The 18556-nt window shown below is 40.0% G+C and overlaps 1 long non-coding RNA gene across 1 annotated transcript in view; it reads left to right on the top strand.

The window, feature by feature from the left end:
* The first annotated feature begins 1219 nt into the window (after positions 1–1219).
* The window catches only part of LOC140613941 (uncharacterized), a 52822-nt gene continuing 35485 nt past the window's right edge, over positions 1220–18556 (top strand). Inside the window, exon 1 of the long non-coding RNA XR_012014872.1 lies at positions 1220–1737. This is a non-coding gene — a long non-coding RNA (uncharacterized lncRNA). The remainder of the gene's footprint in view (positions 1738–18556) is intronic.

Here is an 18556-nt window from a genome sequence, read left to right as displayed (position 1 = left end):
GTTTGTATTTCTAGAAGTTATTGATTCATATATTTTAAAGTTATATTACAGATTCATTATAGTTTTTTGGCTTTTCAAATATCGTTGTGGATTTTAGTTTTAGTCATTACAAAATATATTGTTTTACAATACTTGTAGCTTCAAAATCCACTTTATATGATATAAATAAATACTGCCTCCCCAGTTTTCTATTTATTTCTTCTAGCATGTGTCTTTTCAGCCTTTCTCTATCATTTTTAGATATATAGATAAGGCATAAAATTGGAATTTGCTTTTCCACCCAATCTTGGAGTTTTTGCTGTTTTTTTTAAACAGCTTTATTGAAGTATAACTGATATACAGCAAACTGTACATATTTAAAGTGTACAATTATATACCCGCAAAATAATCACAATGATTGTTTTTAATGACTGCCTAATTTTCTTTTATCATTTTTAATAGGGATAATTAATTACAGTGACTATAATTGAAATAAAGGACATATTTGGCCTTTTTAAATCTTATTTTGTGCTTTTAGTACTATTATGTATTATTTGTTCCTGTTTCCTTCCTTAACCAGTTTTTTACTGCATTGATAGACTTTTAGTTTTAGTTACTGTTTTGGCCTCTGGTGATTGGGAAGCTTTATTTAGATGTTTGTATTTTAGTGGGTACATATATTTTGAAGAGTATTTTGAATTCCTCTATCAATATATTAAAAGTTCCAGTTTCCCAAGAGGAGACCTTTTAGCATCATTTTTATTCAATTCCACTCCAGCCGCATACCCTACGTAGAATGAAGTTGTTAGATTACTTCTCTATTCCCTCTGTCCCTCTCCCACCAACTCCTGGGTTTTGTTGGAATCCTTTGGAATTCTGATTCCCCTTTTAGTTTTTATGTTTATAACTTTTAATTCCTTATATTATAGCTTGCAGTCCCTTTACATTTGTCTATTCTGATTTAGCCATAATTGTCCCTTGCTCAGTCCTCCTAATTGCTGTCCTCCTGCTTTTGTCCTGTCTCTTGCTTGTTGATGCTCCCGGCCATGGACTCACTGTTTCTCGACTTCTCCACTCTGGTCATCATTCTGAGGGCTTCATCGCCCATGCTGGTGATCCAGCCAGCACTCTGAATCCATGCCCTCTTTTCCTCCATGTCCCTTCAGTCTCTCACTCAGGTGCCCCTGCCCAGACTGTGTCGTCATCAATAAGTGAACTCCATCAACCATTATGATGTCATCCTCCCTCGCTCTAGTTCTCCTGCTTAGCTGCTCTTTCTTCTCCATGACCTTCTCATGTCCTCCTCTCCCTACTCATCCAGCTTGGATCCCATGATCCAACTGAATAGCTTCTTTGTAAATCCTTTTAACTCACTTGCTCTCCCCCACTCCCTCCTTATAGGAAGTCAAATAGTGACCCCTCCTCAAAGCTATGCTGGCTTGGAGTCTATAGATGTGAATTTATTTGGGAAAACTGATCTCTGCAGATGTAATTAAGTTGAGGAACTCGAGATGAGATTGTCCTGGATGAGAACAGGGCCCTACGTGCAATGACAAGTGCTTAGAAGAGGAAAGGAGAAACAGACACAGAAATCCAGAGAGAAGATGGACACAGAGATTGCAGTGATCTGTCTATAAGCTAAGGATTGCCAACAGCCATCAGGAACTAGGAGAGACGCATAGAGCGAATTCTCCAGAGCCTCCAAGAAGGATTCAACTCTGCTATCTTGTTGATTTCAGACTTCTGGCCCCTGGAAATGTGAGAGAATAAATCTGTTGTTTTAAGCCACCAATTTGTTATGGTAGCCCTAGGAAACTAATACATCCCTGCTTAAGTATCTGACTGGAAAAGCCCTGAACTACTCCCTGCTTATTCTCCACTTATACCGCAGCAGCCAAACATTACCTGGAAACCCCCCACCCCAAGCTTCTGTGAGCCTGCACTAGCCAGGCTTTTCTCCTACCTCAATGGCACGCCTTCTGAGACAGTAATGCTGGCTCCTCCTCACCTAGCAATGCCAAGAATCCTGGGGCTCTGCTTTGTCTTCTCTACCAACACTCTCCCCTAAGAGATCTCAGTCACAGGCTCCAGAAACATGGATATGTTTATGTTTCTCATGGTTCTTTCCTCAACCTTAATTTATTGTTTGAAACTCTGGATTCATATACCTAACATCTCCCTTGGGTGCCTAATAGACCTTGCAGATTTAACAGGGGTGAACAAATCTTAATTGTCCACATTTCAGTAATTACCTCAAATGTATGAGTCCTCCTTTCTTCCACCTTCTCACATATCCTGTAACCAACTCTTACCTCCAGAACTTCTCCAAATTGCAATCACTGCATAGCCTCTCATTCTCTAAAGCTCCACTCTGAGCCACAATGATCTTTCCTAAGACTGATTCGGAGCCCTGCCCCTAGATTCTAGAATATAAATTTGATAGTGTCACTTCCTCCTGAACCCCTCCCCCTCTCATTCCCACTACACCCTCAGCCCTTCCTATTACACTGGGAGAGAAATTCGAACTCTGTACAATGGTCCCACAAGACCCTATCCACTTGTAGTAGTCAGGGTGTGCTAATTGCTTTAACAGGTTTGTTTTGCTTTGCTTTGTTTTTTACCCAGTATTCAACAATGGCTCAGACAGTGTGGTGGTTTTGTTTCTTGCTCACATACCAGCTTGGTGATCAGGTTGGTGAAGTTCATCTATATCAATCATTCAAAGATACAAGTGGTCATCATCTTCAATATGCAGCTCTCTTTCAAAGTCACTGTTGGGGCCATTTCCAGTCTAACTAGCTGGAAAACGAGGAGGGAGGAGGGCATTTGGATGGTTTTTAGGGAGCATAATTGAATATCACTTCTGCCCACATTGCTCTGGCTGGAGCTCTCATACCCCATTTCTAGGTAGGCTGGGAAGGTGGTCTAACCACATGCCCAGGAATAAGAGGAAGAACCTGATTTCAGTGAGTTGGTGACCATCTCTGCCATGTTGCCTCCTTCTGCCCAAGCTCCCCACACTCAGCCACACTGGTTTTCTTTCTGCATGAAGGGACACACCATGTTTCTTTCCTTCTCGGAGACCGTGTACCTTCTGCTCAGAGTACTCTTCTCTGAGATGGCAAGGTCCCCTTCTCCTTACGGTCCATCCTCATATCAAGCATCATCCCCAACTCTATCAAAACAGCACCTGTGTACTTGTCCCTCTCTTTCTCACTACCCCATGAAATCTTCACAGCACCAAGTCCCTGAATAGGAGCTTCTGGAGGGTCTCTGTCTATCTCCACTCCACCCTGGAACAAAATAGAACTTAATAAATATTTTTTTGACTGACTTCTACTCTTTGAATATTTCATCCTACCTTGAGATTCTTTATTCTTTTCTAATTAGAGTTCTCTCTTAAGTAATTTATTTAGAAATATGCTTGGGTAGCATACCTTGTAAGTCTTCTTGAGCTGAAAAGAAATCCTCTTTTCCCATATGAATATTTTATTGGGTAGTATAAGATTCTTGGATCACATGCTTTCCTTGAAAAGCTAAATGTATATTGTGCCACTATCTTCTGGTGTCCTAAGTTGCAGATGAGAAATCTGTTGCTGCTCTGATTCTCCTACCTCTGAAACTCATCTTCTCACTGTGTTTGGAAGCCAAGGCAAGTCTCTTTATCCTGAGTTCAGAGATTTTATCAGGTGTGTATTTGATTTTTCATTATTTCTGCCTGATGTTATATAAGCTTTTCAATGCAAAAATGTATCTCTTTTCCAACTCAGAGTTTTTTCCCCTCCGTTTACACTCTTGCTCGTCCTGGGTCTGTTTAGTACCACCTCCTGCAACTCTGCATTTTGCATCTTAGGTCTCCTGGGTCTAGTCTTCACATTTTTTTCTTTTCACTTTTTTTTCCTTTGTATTTTTTGCTCTTCCATAGTAAAATAGTTCTTTGACTTGATATTTTAGATTGTAAATTCCATTTTCAATTGAATTCTATTTTTTAGTTCTGTAACTGCATTTTTCAATTGAGATTTTTAAAAAATGTACACAAACTTTTTAAAATTCTCTAATTGCATAGCTTTAGGCAGTTTTATGAATTTTATTTAGCTTTTCTTCTGTTTCTTTCAGTAAAGCTTCCTCAGTAGGAAGAGGTCTGGCTCTTTACTTGGTCTCTGTTGATACTCCATGTCTTGACTTGAAATCATCCATTCCATGCCCTGCCAGTGGGTCTGGCTTTCCTAGCACATGCTCACATCAGGCCAAGAGTCTCAGACAGCAGACAGTTGGAGGACTGGAGGGCAAAAGCAGGAGAAAATGAGGGGCTTTGTTTTTTCTCTCAGTGCTGACAGCAGTGAGTAGGTGGCTGCATAGTTCTCTCTGTGCCTTGGAGGAGATCACAGCTCAGTGTCTTGGGCCTGTTCATGCTGTTGAGTGGTCAGATGTCTTCACCTCAGATGTTGCCAGAAAAGACTCCTCCTGTCTTGTCACTGGGGCCCACATCCTCCAGGTGACAGAAGCACATCCTACTGCCCACAGCTGTCCAATCCTCTTGGAACCTGATACCTTAGACATGTGTCATAGCTCTTTAGGATTCAGCCTCAGGGCTATTCCCATCTTCATTGTCAGTTTTGCTTTCTTATTGAGTTACTGCTATAGGGATTTGGTGATAGAGGGCAAATATGGGATAGAAATGGGGTTAGGGTGCCATTTCCTCAGATTTCCCTCTTGGCTCTTGTCCAGTATGTATGTACCTTAAATCATCCTTCTAACTCCTTGGTTGATGAACTCAGGTCCAGGCCAAGACCTGTTCCCCAGGGAGGTGGGTGGGATAAAGAGGTTAGGGCCAGAAATGGAAGGGGGAAAGATGGGCAACATCTATTCCCTTCCCCTTAGGGGCACTGTGGTCAGGTGGGTGTGAGACCTCCTGTTCAATGGGCATTATCCCAGCAGCAACCAGAGAGGCAAATTGGGGCAGGTATAGACTGATAGCTTTGGCCTCTAGTACCGGACTCAAACCAGAGGGATTATAGGAGGGCTCCCAGATAATTCTCACTCTCTCGTCTACTCCCTGGTGGGGGAGTAGTTAATCGGGAAGCAGCATTTTTCTGAAGTGAATTTTCCTGGAGTGGTTGCTCTATTCTGCTTGGAGGACTTTAGCAGGTACATGTGGGAAGTAAATTGGCCAGAGATTGAGGGTGCAAATCTTGGTCATCTCTCTTTTTAAGAAATGTAACAAACATAGCTTTCTGATTGCTGAATATGACTAAGAAATGTAATATATTTGGAAAGCAGGTTAGAGTTCATCTGGACAGAATAAATTGATTTAGTGTTTATGTATCTTTAAGACTTAGACATTTTATAAGTTTCTATACAGTTTAGCAGAGAATAAGAAGGGTAATGCTTCTTTCCAAACCACACTGATAAAAATCAAAAGTCAAGGAACCACATTTGTAATAGAAGCTGAAGCAAACACAGATGATCCCCAAGACCTACCAACTTGGGTCCTGCTAGTATTCCTATTCTAACTAAATCAGTTGTTTAGCCATCTGTCCCCTGTGTGCCTGAATGTGTGCTACATGCTGACAAAACGAGATGTGTAAGACAAGATTCCTGTTCTCTAGAATTTTCCACACTGGAAACAGGATATAGATTGGGAAAAAGCAAGAAAATACAAAGCAAACAAAGTAAGTGGGATAATAAAGGGGAGTGTGGGATCTTAGAGGAGAGGAGAGGAAACCCAGCTCAGCCTGTGGCAGAGGTCAGGAAGGTTTCCATGGACATACTTGGAGTCTCTTGGGGAAGCCAACTGTCTACCTTTAGACTAAAGAAACCTGTGATATTATTCATAGGTAAGAAAATAATCCAGCTCAAGAGAATCTGAACCACATCCCCACAATTTTACTCTCAGACCCAGACAGAGGCATCAGGTAGGTCTGATTAGTGTTTAAATCCTAGAAGCCCGTGGCTGGGGCTGTACACCTCCACAGGTAACCAGAAGTAGTGAGCCAGAGGACAAAGGATAGAGCATAAAAAGCTGAGTGCACCCAGCAGCTTAGATGGCAGGAGCAGGCCAAGAAATGTCTGGCAGGCAAAGACCTGATTTCAGAGCCAAGGACTTGAAGGGGAGCAGGTTGGCATGGAGGCAGGAGTGTCTGCAATGGCAACTGTCATGAAGCTGATAAGACATGCTTGTAATGTGTGCAGCAAGTTTGCAGGAAAATGACCGGAACTGCAAACAAATAAAGGCTTGAGGCGAATGGTAGTTCCATCTAAGACTCCAAAGGATGGAGTGAGACTCATTTACCAAACACTTTCCAAGTATCAATTTTTAAAAATTCCTTAAACCTATAAAAACTTCCTGGAAAACCCTGTATATTCTTGACTTTTCCATAACAATTTCCAAATTTGAGAAAATATTCTCGCTTTTTGGATTTTTTTTTTTTTTTTTTGCTAGTGTACTAACAACAGGTGAGAATCACTAAGCCTAGGTCTTTTCTTCCTCCTCCTCTTCCTAATAACTTTATTGAAATACAATTTGCATACAAGAAGCTGCATATATTTAAGGCGTAAAATTTGATGGGTCTTGCCATGTGTACACACTCATGAAAACAGCACCACAATCAACCTTACAAATTTTATCACACTATTTTATAATCCTTTCCTCCTACCCACTCATTTCCAGGCAACCACTCTCTCTTTACATGTTAGTTTACATTTACTAGAGTTTTATATAAGTGCAGTCATATGGTATGAACTCTTTTTTGGTCCAGCTTCTTTCATTCAGCAAAACTATTTTGAGATACTTCCATGTCGCATGTATCAATAGTAATTCTATTTTATTTTATTATTTTTAAAGATTTTATTTCTTTATTTGAGACAGAGAGCGAGCACAAGTGGGGAAGGGAGGGGAAGCGAATGCTCTGCTGAGCAAGGAGCCGGATGTAGGGCTCCATTCCAGGACCCTGAGATCAGGACCTGAGCTGAAGGCAGACACTTAACTGAGCTACTCAGAATGCCCCAGTAGAAATTCTATTTCACTGTGGACTAGTATTCCATTATATGGATATACCATAATTTGTTATCTATTCACATGTGAATGGACACTTGGCTTCTTTCTAGTTTGGGGCTATTACAAGTAAAGCTGCGTGAATATTCATGTACAAGTTTTTGCATGAATACATGCTTCTCTCTTGGGTAAGTACCTAGGACTACAGCTGGGTCACATGATAAGTGTAAATTTGACTTTTTAAGAAACTTGTCAAATTATTTTCTAAGTGGTTTTTCTATTTGGCTATTAGCGGTGTGTGAAAATTCTAGTTCCTTGACAACTCTTGCCACAGTGAATATTTTTAATTTTAGCCCTTTTAATGGGTGTAGTAGTATTTCATTGTGTTTTTAATGTGCCTGTCTTCAATTAAAACAGGATATCAAGTTCCTTTTCATGTGTTTTATAGCCATTTATATATCTTCTTTGGTAAAGTGCCTGCTAAAATCTTTTGTCCATTGTTAAAATTGTTTTTTTATTTGTTTTATTGAATTTTGAGAATTCTTTATATATTATAAATACACTTTAAAAAAAATCAAATACACGGTTTGCAAATATTTTCTCCCAATCTTTGGCTTGACTTTTCATTTTCTTATTTGTGTCAGCAGGAAGTTTTAATTTTGATGAACTCTAGTTAACTTTTTTCTTGAATGGTCTGTGGTTTTGATGTCATATCCAAGAAATATTTGCCTAACCCAGGCACAAGTAGTGTTAAGGAGTTTTGGTGTGCAAACCTATCCAAAATTAGAACTTGGGCAGCCCGGGTGGCTCGCGGTTTAGCGCTGCCTTCAGCCAAGGGCCTGATCCTGGAGACCCGGGATGGAGTCCCACGTCAGGCTCCCTGTATGGAGCCTGCTTCTCCCTCTGCCTGTGTCTCTGCCTCTCTCTCTCTCTCCCTGTGTCTCTCATGAGTAAATAAATAAAATCTTTAAAAGAAAAAACAAAATTAGAACTCAAATACATTATTCAGGAAAAGTCCCAAGTCTCTGAATTACTCTTATTTTCTTTGAAACAGCTCTACTCTCTTGAGACTTACTTCATAGCTGTATCAGCCTTTGGAGCTGCCACCCAAAATTATTGCCTCCTAGAGGCTCTGTTCTATTCCAGGTTATCAAGGGAAAATGTTCTCTTATGAAGACTAGAATGGATGCCTTCATGGGCACTGATCCTTGCCTTGCTCTGCTACCCACTCATTCTCATGCCCATGGCCGCAATCAGTAGGGAAATGTATCTTACAGAATGGGGGTGTGTTAAGGTCTGATGTACTGTGCCTAGGATTACCTGGCATGTGCTTTCTTCAGATTCCAGGGGAGGAGGAGGAAAAGTATGCTTCCAGCCCTGCGTAGCCCCCTGTGCAAAACTGGCCATGTCCATAGAAAAGGAAACAGGAACCACTGAGTACCTACCTATTCTGTGAGTTAGCTCATGGCGTCCTTGCTATGACCTGTGAAGAGAAACATTACTGACCCTACTTCATAACGAGGACACAGTCTCAGAGATGTGATATGTCCAACTTACCCTGAAAGTAAGGGGCAGATTTGGGCTGGAACTTGTGTCACTCTAACCAGAAAGCTCCTCCTGGGCACATAAAGCTGCTTCAGGAATGGTAATCGATGCATTCAAGTGGAGGGATATTTAATAAAAACCACCCTCAGGGCAGCCCTCTATTTCCTGTGGCTGTGAATGTTGTCTCTAATTGGAGCCATAGGGCCCATGTAACCCATCACTCATTGCTGTCATCCTTTAGAGTAGCCCAGCACACTGGGAAGAGCCTGGGCTTTGGAGTCAGAGAACTAAGTTTAAACTCCAGTCTCACTATTGATTGGCTGTGTGATCTTGAGTTTCCCTTTCTTCCTTCCTTCCTTCCTTCCTTCCTTCCTTCCTTCCTTCCTTCCTTTCTTCCTTCCTTCCTTTCTTCCTTCCTTCCTTTCTTCCTTCCTTCCTTTCTTCCTTCCTTCCTTCCTTCCTTCCTTTCTTCCTTCCTTCCTTTCTTCCTTCCTTTCTTCCTTCCTTTCTTCCTTCCTTTCTTCCTTCCTTTCTTCCTTCCTTTCTTCCTTCCTTTCTTCCTTCCTTTCTTCCTTCCTTTCTTCCTTCCTTTCTTCCTTCCTTTCTTCCTTCCTTCCTTCCTTCCTTCCTTCCTTCCTTCCTTCCTTCCTTCCTTCCTTCTTCCTTCCTTCTTCCTTCCTTCTTCCTTCCTTCTTCCTTCCTTCCTTCCTTTCTTCCTTCCTTTCTTCCTTCCTTTCTTCCTTCCTTTCTTCCTTCCTTTCTTCCTTCCTTTCTTCCTTCCTTTCTTCCTTCCTTTCTTCCTTCCTTTCTTCCTTCCTTTCTTCCTTCCTTTCTTCCTTCCTTTCTTCCTTCCTTTCTTCCTTCCTTCCTTCCTTCCTTTCTTCCTTCCTTCCTTTCTTCCTTCCTTCCTTCCTTTCTCTCTCTCTCTCTCTCTCTTCCTTCCTTCCTTCCTTCCTTCCTTCCTTCCTTCCTTCCTTCCTTCCTTCCTTCCTTCCTTCCTTTCTATTTAAATTCAATCTACCAACAAATTGGCACTAGTGCTCATCCCATCTAGTACCGTCCTCAGTGCCCGTCACCCAGCTACCCCATCCCCCCATCCAACTCCCCTTCCGCAACCCTTTGTTTGTTTCCCAGAGTTAGGAGTCTCTCATGGTTTGTCTCCCGCTCTTAATTTTTCCCTCTCAGTTCCCCTCCTTTCCCTTATGGTCCCTTTCACTATTTCTTATATCCCATGTATGAGTGAAACCATATGATGATTGAGTGAGCTTCTTTATGTCTCTGAGCCTCAGTCTTCTTGTCAGTTAGAAATAAGGAAATTCAATATATAAAGTCCTGCTGCTTGGAGCAATGGCTGATGTAAAGCTGCCTTCCATTGGAAGAGAGGTGCATGGATGCAGAAGTGGAGAGGTCCAAGCCAAGGTGACATCTACTGCCTGACTGTTTGGAAATATCCAGAACATCACTACTGGAGAGGAACTGTGAGGAACCAGTATGTGTTCTGGTTTTGGATAAAAGTTGAGTTCGGAGACAGAGGGTGAAAAAGTAAACCTTATTACTCAAGGTGAACCTGTAAATAAAAATTTCAAAACCCAAGAGAAAATCTAATGCTAAAAAGATTGACAGTTGTGAGCTGAATCCACAACAGATGAAATAAAAATGACAGTGTGAAAGTTACTTTTAAAAAAGTGTCTTTAAGGGGATCCCTGGGTGGCTCAGCAGTTTAGCACCTGCCTTCAGCCCAGGGCGTGATCCTGGAGTCCCGGGATCTAGTCTCGCATCTGGCTCCCTGCATGGAGCCTGCTTCTCCCTCTGCCTGTGTCTCTGCCTCTCTCTCTCTCTCTCTCTCTCTCTCTCTCTCTCTCATGAATAAATAAATAAAATCCTTAAAAAAATGTATTTAAGATCCTCAAAGAGATAAAGAAATGGCATCTAGTAATAAAATATAAATTGATGAAATTAAATAGGCAAAGTGAAACAGGAGCAGTGGATATGAAAAAAATCATTTGAAATCCTGTTAATATAAACAAATGGAACATGAAAATAAAAACATTAATGGACTCCAGATTGAAAGCTGAAAAAACTGGAAGGTAATAGGCTTGGATTCATTTGAAACATGGCATGAAAGGAATAAAATAAAAAAATCAGTTGAGACATGGGGAGACTTTGAAGTGTTAGATTTTTCACACAAAGAGAATAAAGGAAATGGTGGCACAATTAAGTATGCATCTTAAAAAATAGAAGAAGAAAGCATAGGTATAGATCTTCCTGACCTTGGATTAGGCAATAATTTCTTATATGGCACCAAAGCACAAGCAACAAAAGAAAAAATAAATTGAAAATCATCAAACTTAAAAAACGTGCTGCAAAGAAACACCAAGAGGGTGAAAAGACAACAGACAGATGGGGAAAATTTTTGCTAATTATATACAGATAAGGGACTGTATCCAGAACATATAAAGAATTTCTATAACTCAATAATAAGATAAATAATACAATTTAAAATGAGCAAAGGATCTGAATAGACATGTATCCAAATAAGATATACAAATGGCCAAAAGCACATAAAAAAGATGCTCGACAACATTAGCCACCGGGGAGATGCAAATCAAAACCACAATGAGATACCACTTCATACCCACTCGACTGGCTAGGATCAAAAAGGCAGACAGCAAATGTGACAATGTGGAGAAATTGATGCTCTTACATATTGTTAGTAGGGAAGCAAAATGGTACAGCCACTTGGGAAAACAGTCTAGCAGTTCCTCAACAGGTTAAATATATAAATTCTGTTCCTAAGAATACCCAAGAGAAAAGTGTATGTTCCCACAATAACTTGTAAAAGCATTAACCATAATGGCCCCAAATTGGAAACAATCCAAATGTTTGTCAACTGATCACTGGATAAATAAAATGTGGTATACCCATACAATGGAATATTATTTAGCAATAAAAAGAATGAAGCACTGATACATACTATAGCATCAGTGAAATATGGAAGTATGCTTAGTGAAAGATGAAGCTAGTCACAAAAGACTAAAATATGATTCCATTTATAAGAAATGTCAAAGTTAGGCAAATCTGTGAAGATAGACAGTAGATTAGGGTTGCCTTGGGCAGGGAGGGAGGCATCCAAAGAACCCTAAGAGTGACTGCTACCGGATATGGGGTTTGTTTCTGTGGTGATGAAATCTTCTAAAATTGATTGGGATGATGGTTTCACAACTCTGTGAATATATTATAAATTATTGAATTATACACTTTGTGTGAATTACATGAATTATATATCAATAAATATTTTTTATTAAAAGAATTTAAAGATAGGGTGCCTGGGTGTCTCAGTTGGTTAAGCATCTGCTTTTAGCTCAGGTCATGATCTCAGAGTCCTAGGATCAGAGTTGGGCTCTCTGCTCAGCAGGGAGTCTGCTTCTCCCTCTGCTACTCCCCATACTAGTGCTCCCTCTCTTTCTCTCAAATTAATAAATAAAATCTTTAAAAAAAGAACTTAAAAGGTAAATGTAAACAGAGTAAAAAAAAAAAAAAAGTCCATAGCTTCCAAATTATTTAAAGGGTAAAAGGAAAGAATAAGAACTTTATTAATTTAACAGAAGGCAAGAAAGTTCTTCAAAAAAGGAAATTAAAAGAAGCAAAGAAACAAGCCAAAAAAAATTACCCAGTAATAAATAAGTCTAAATATATCAGCATTCAGAAGTTTGAAATTACCAAAAGCAGAGATAACAGATTGATTACAAATAATAAAATCAAGCTCTTTGTTGTTCATTAAAGATATTGTTAATATAAAGTCAGAATATTTGCAGATAAAGAGATCAGGCAAGATATACCTACAAGTACAAATCAAAAGAAAGTAATCTATGTGGCATTTTCAGTATAAGAGAAAACTCAGTAATGGAGGTAATATTATTAGGAATAAAAAGTCCTACATATTGGTCACATATTCCAGTAATAAAATATATCATGAACATATAAGCCATGATATATTCATACAATGGAATACACCATACCAATGAAAATGTATGAATGAGATCTTAAATGTATCAACATTGATAAATCTAAAAAGTACATTGTTGAGTGAAAAAACAAGATATATCTCAAAATATAAAGAATGACACTTTTATGTCCATTCTAGAACATAGAACAATGTATATTGTATGTAAATAAATATGTGGTCCATGATTTTATAATTTTATGACATATTTGAATAAATGCTTGAATCCAATCACTGCTCCTTTAATACAGGAATTTTAGGGATCGAAGAAAGTGGTCCCCTCAACCAATGAATTGTTGAGAAGTTGTACAAATTTTGATTTGTACAATTCTCACCGTAACTTAATTAAATCTGTGCTCAGGTTCAAATTCCAGAATGCCTACAACATCCCTGGTCTGTTGTTCTGTGCTGGGCATAGGGAAGATAAATAAGATCCAGTCCTTGCCCTGAGGGGCCTCCTAACTGTCGAGACAGAAGGAAAGGTAAACAATATGATACAACAGAGAGAAGGATGGGAGAAGGCCAAGGAAGCACATCTATTTTTCTCTGTGGGCTCAGAGAAGGCTTTCTGGAGGAGATGCCTCCTGCAGTCTTAAAAGATGAGTGTAGCTCTCCAGGTGAAGGTGGTGGGTGAGGCTGGCATTGAAAAACATGCCCTAGAACAGTATAGGGTATATGTACCTACATGGTTTGATGGTCCTGGTTTGGGTACAAAGTGCAAGGTGCAGGTAGCAGGGATTGGGGGTCTAGCCAAAGAGATGGGTAGGGGCGGATCACGGAAGACCGCGTAGGCATGCCAAAGAACTTGACCTTCAACCTAGAGGTAAAGGAGACCACTGCAGGGCTTTTAAACAGGACAGGGACACTTCCAGACTTGTGGTTTGGGTACCTCACTCAGGTATTAGACCAGAGACAGGAGATGACTTTAAGAGCTGGGGAAGATCTGAAACAGAACCTGGGATTGGAGAAGTTGGTAAACTTGAGAGGACTTAGTGAGATTGGTATGAGAAAAGGAGGAATCTGGGAATACAATCAGCTTGGGGCTTAAGTGATTGCTAGGAGGTCATCAGTAGTGTTTAGAGGTGGGTGGATGTGTAAGACAATCATGAGTTCATTTTCTGATGCATTACAGTCCTGAAGATTCTGAGGAACTCAGGCAACCCCCCCTCATTTTCATGACTGCTGGTCCTGCAGTTTATGCAGGTCAGTGACAAAAAGCAGGAGGGGGGGTGATTTGTAAATTATTTCAGCTTGTGGCTTTTTGATATTTCCTTGTAATAATTATCTTCAATTCGTATTATCTATGACAAGGAACACTGACACAAGGATTGCAGTGCGACGTTAAGCATCACTGAATTGTATTGAAGTCAGAGGATTGCTAACATGTATTCCTGACATTTTAGCAGTATCAAATCTGATTTTGTCACATTTACAAGGTACTGTGAGCCGGGATCCAGAGGCGGTGTGTTATCATCGCCTAACATAGTGTTCCTTAATTATCAGCACTCTCACGCTTCCTGCATAGCAGATTGGAATTGCTAGAAATAGCACAAACTTGAAAATTAGAGTTTTTCTCTTAAATAATCAGGATGCTATATTTATAGTTTTCATGGGATGGGTGTCTTAACAAAGGTAAACTAATTTCACACTTAAAGGTGAAGTTTTTTTTCTCTCTTATAGTGTGATTCCCCCTTTCCCTAGGGTCTATTTTTTCAGTTTCTCAAAATTTCCATAGCATGAATAATTCTCTCCATTGTCCCCTCGCCAATGGGGTGTTTCTGCACTTGGCTTGCCCTTGTGATAACTCACTATGGGTAAGAAGCCCATGATAGAATGGAAGATTTTGCTTTTCGTTGCAGTTATTCACTAGCCCATGACATTAGCAAGACTTGATCACATGAACTGCAACATTTTTTAAACTTCATCGGAAGTGGAAATGCCTTGTCTAGGTCACTGAACTCTAAATTATATCTAAACTATTGCCCATCGCTGGCAGTTGATTGGGAGAGGAAAACAAGGAAGAAAATTAAACGGGATAATGGATGGATGGAATTCTGAGTGGTCCCTGATCCAGAAGTGAAGTATATGGGACCAATATTTGGAGGTTCTCTCCTCATCTGGGTCCTCGTCCTTCCTCTGTACCCATGTTATCCTGCATCAAAGGCACATGATATCCTTGGGGGAGCCCCATGCAGGCCCATTTCTTTAACGTGGATCCATGCTCTACAATCCCTTCTCCACCACGTCAAAGCTGCTACCTTACTTTTTAATTGATACCACTCATCTTAAGAAGAAAGCAACCTTGGGTACTTGGTGGCTCAGTTGGTTAAGCATCTGATTCTTAATTTCAGCTCAGGTTATGACCACAGGCTTGTGAGATTGAGCCCTGCATGGAGCCCCACATCCAGATCTGCACTGGGCATCAGCCTATTTAAGATTCTCTCTCTCTCTCTCTCCCCCTCTGTTTCCTGCCCCCCACTCATGTTCTCTCCCTCTGTCTCTCTCTCTCTCTCTCGAAGAGGAGGAAGGGAAGGAGGAAGAGAAGGGGGAGGAGAGCAACCTTTTGGAACTAATCTATTACAAATGCCTGGCATCTAGTCCCTAGTGATTCTCAAATTATGAGAATTTTTTAGGTGTGTGAAGAGGTGAAGTGAGGAATTTCAAAACCTGGGTAAAGTAAGGTATTCTGGGGGCTTGGAGGCCTTCTTAATGCTACAGAAGCTTTCAGCTAAGTTGTCTGTGCACAAGGCCAGCCTGGGGAGAATGCATAGCCTGCACCGTCAGCATCACTCATGTTGCACTTACTTGTTATACTTTTGCTGTAAGCTTCACCATGAATGATAGGCTCTTTCTGGCAAAGACATTGTAAACTTGAGGGAAGGGATTATAGTTAATACATCTTTGTTTTGAAACGTTGTAGCTGTACACAGTGTCTGACTGTTGTGGGTGTTCAATAAATAGATGTTGATAATAGAAAGAGAGAGAGCAAGAGAGGAAGCCAGAGAATGACAGAAGCAGAACATGGAAGTCATTAAAATGAGAAGGTAAAGGAATGTTAAAATAGAACATTGCTGAGAAGGAGGCACAAGAGACTAAATGGAAACATGAGAAAAAGTAAAATATAAAACACAAGAGAAAATTAGAATTCTAAGTTCTTAGGCTGTGCCTGGAAGAGACCTTGGTGTGGTGAGTGGGGATGGAGGCATGGTACTGAAATCTTCTCTATTCCAAAGCAGGTTTCTGTACCTGAATCTTGGGAGGCTTTGTTTAGAACTTAGTTCATTAAGAACTCAGCAAGGTCACATGCTCAGACAGGTTATCTCTGAAGCTGGTGGACATTATAGGGATTGGTCATTGGCTGGTGATGTGATTGGTTGGTCACATGGGGAGTCACAACTCTGAAGGGATGCTGTGGTGAATGTTGACTGTTCTTGCCACCTAGCCTTCTGTCCTAGCTTCATGAACTGGGGTACAGTGCACTTCTGGAGGATCAGCCAACTCTTTAGGCAGGCTTGTGTGTCCCATGGCCACTGTGAGTGATTTGGGGATTGGCATATGACTCAGTTCCAGACAATAAAACCGGGTGCTTCTGGGGCTGTTGAGAAAGAAGCCCCACTCCAACCCGTCATAAACATAAAAAGAGATGTCTAGCAATTTCCACCATGGGGGAGCAAATAGATTGGTAAATCCTCAAAACACAATTAAGAATTGGAAAACACAATTAAGGAATGGAAAAAATAGTCAAAACAACAATTTCAGAGGTCTGGAAATTGAGCAGGGGCAAACAACATATTGAGAAGTGCTTATTCTGCAAAGTCCCTGAGCTTCAGGTGAGAACAGTGGGAGTTTATAGGACTGTTGCCTGGGACTGTTCTTATTCCTCATTTCCCTCATTTTAAACTTGGTTGCCCAAGTGGTTCAACCAGGGTAGGGTGCAGCATGAATGTCTGAGCGTAACTGTGGCTGGGAGGAAATATTTGTAAATCATATATATGGTAAAGGTTTTGTATTCGAAATACATAAAGAAGCTTTACAACTCAATAATAAGTTATCAACAATTTAAAAGCAAGTAGAAGATCTGAGTAGATATTTCACCAAAGGAAGTATATGAATGGCTCATAGGCACATGAAAAGGTGCTTGATATCATTAATTATTTGGGAAATGCAATTTCAAACCACTGAGTGGGATGTCATTATACCCACTAGGATGGCTCTAATCAAAATGACAAAGTCAGGTGCTGACAATGATATGGAGAAACAGAAAGCCTGTACATTGCTGGTGAAAAATAGATTGGTACAACCACTCTGGAAAAGTTTGGCACTTAAAAAAAAAAGTTAAATATAAACACCATATGGCTTTGCAATTCCATTCCTAGGTATCTACCCAAGAGAAATAAAAAATTCATGTCCACACAAAGACTTAAACACAAATTTTCATAGTAGTGTGATTTATAATAGCCCAAAGTAAAATCAATCTAAATATACATCAACTGGGAAATGGATAAACAAAATGCGTATATCCATACAATGGAATAGTATTTAGCGATAAAAAGGATCAAACAACTGTTAGATGCTGCTACATGGATGAACAGTGAGAACAGTCCACGTGAAAGAAGCCAGACACAAAAGACTGTATGTTACATGATTCCATTTATATAAAGTATCCCAAAAAGGAAAACCTAAAGCCCAAAGCAGATCAGTAGTTGCCTGGAGCTGGGGTAGTAGCAGGAATTGATTACAAACAAGCATGAGAAAGCTTTTTGGAGTGAGGAAAAAGTTTTAGAATTGGATTATGGTGATGATTGCACAACAATATAAATTCACTAAAAATCATCCAACTGTAAAGTTCCAATGGATGAATTTTATAGATGTACATTATACCTCAATAAATCTGTAAAAAAAAAAAAAAAAAAAAATGTCTAGTTTCACCAGTGGGCAGCAACATACAAATGAAAGGTTCTAAGAAATAACATTTGTCACCTATCAGATGGCAAAAGTATCAAAGAATTACATTAGATACCACTGGTAAACATGCAGGGAAAAATAACAATTGTTTTAGTTTTAAAAAAGAAAAAGGGAAATAATGATTATAATTAAAAACATCTATATTCTCTGGCTCTGTAATCCCACATCTAGAACTAAGTACCATAGGAATAAAGAAAGATATAGCATTTAAGTCTATATATATATATTTTTTTTAAAAGATTTCATTTATTTATTCATGAGAAACAGAGAAAGAGGCAGAGATACAGGCAGAGGGAGAAGCAGGCTCTCCGCAGGAGCCCGATGTGGGACTCGATTCCAGACCCTGGGATCATGCCCTGAGTCAAAGGCAGACGCTCAACCACTGAGCCACCCAGGCATCCCTTACGTCTATATTTTAAAGGGGTTTGTTGCAGCATGACATTTAGTAGAAAAAGTAAAAAAAAAAAAAAAAAAAAAAAAAATGTAGAGACAAAATGAGTGCCTATCAATGTGGACTGAACAACGATGGTGCATTCATTCTGTGGCTTCAGAGTTCAGTTACAGTAGATTGGAGGAAAAAGTGAGTTGATATGGAGGGTTGGGTAAGTGCCCGGTCCTTGGGAGGCCTGGAGGAGAGAGTCTCAGGACACCAGCATAGAACTGGCCCATCATGGTTGTTTCTCTCTCTCTGCACAAACAATGCCACAGTGGCGGATTGCATTATTCTCAGTTTATTTGTCCCCTTTCTTTGCAAAAGATTATACTTTACCCCGTTAACTTTAAGCTTAACCACATGACTTGCTGTGACCAATGAAATGTCAGTGGGAGGATGTGTGCCAGTTCCAAATGAAAGCTTTAACTGCCTTTGCATGGTTCCACCATCTCTCTGTTTAATCTGTTGCAATGGCATGTCCCTAGATGGGTTTTCCTCAGCCAGCCTGGATCTAGAATAAAGAAGACACATGGGTAGAGTCAAATCGAACATATAGTCGGTGTACAACATTAGGGGAAATCACCCTTTGTCGTTAACTAGTAAGAATTTATTTTTTTAAGCAGCATAACCTAGTAAA

Source organism: Canis lupus, chromosome 22, assembly GCF_048164855.1.
Source record: "Canis lupus baileyi chromosome 22, mCanLup2.hap1, whole genome shotgun sequence".
NCBI classification, from domain to species: Eukaryota; Metazoa; Chordata; class Mammalia; order Carnivora; family Canidae; genus Canis; species Canis lupus.
This window is presented reverse-complemented; position numbering and strand designations above follow the sequence as displayed.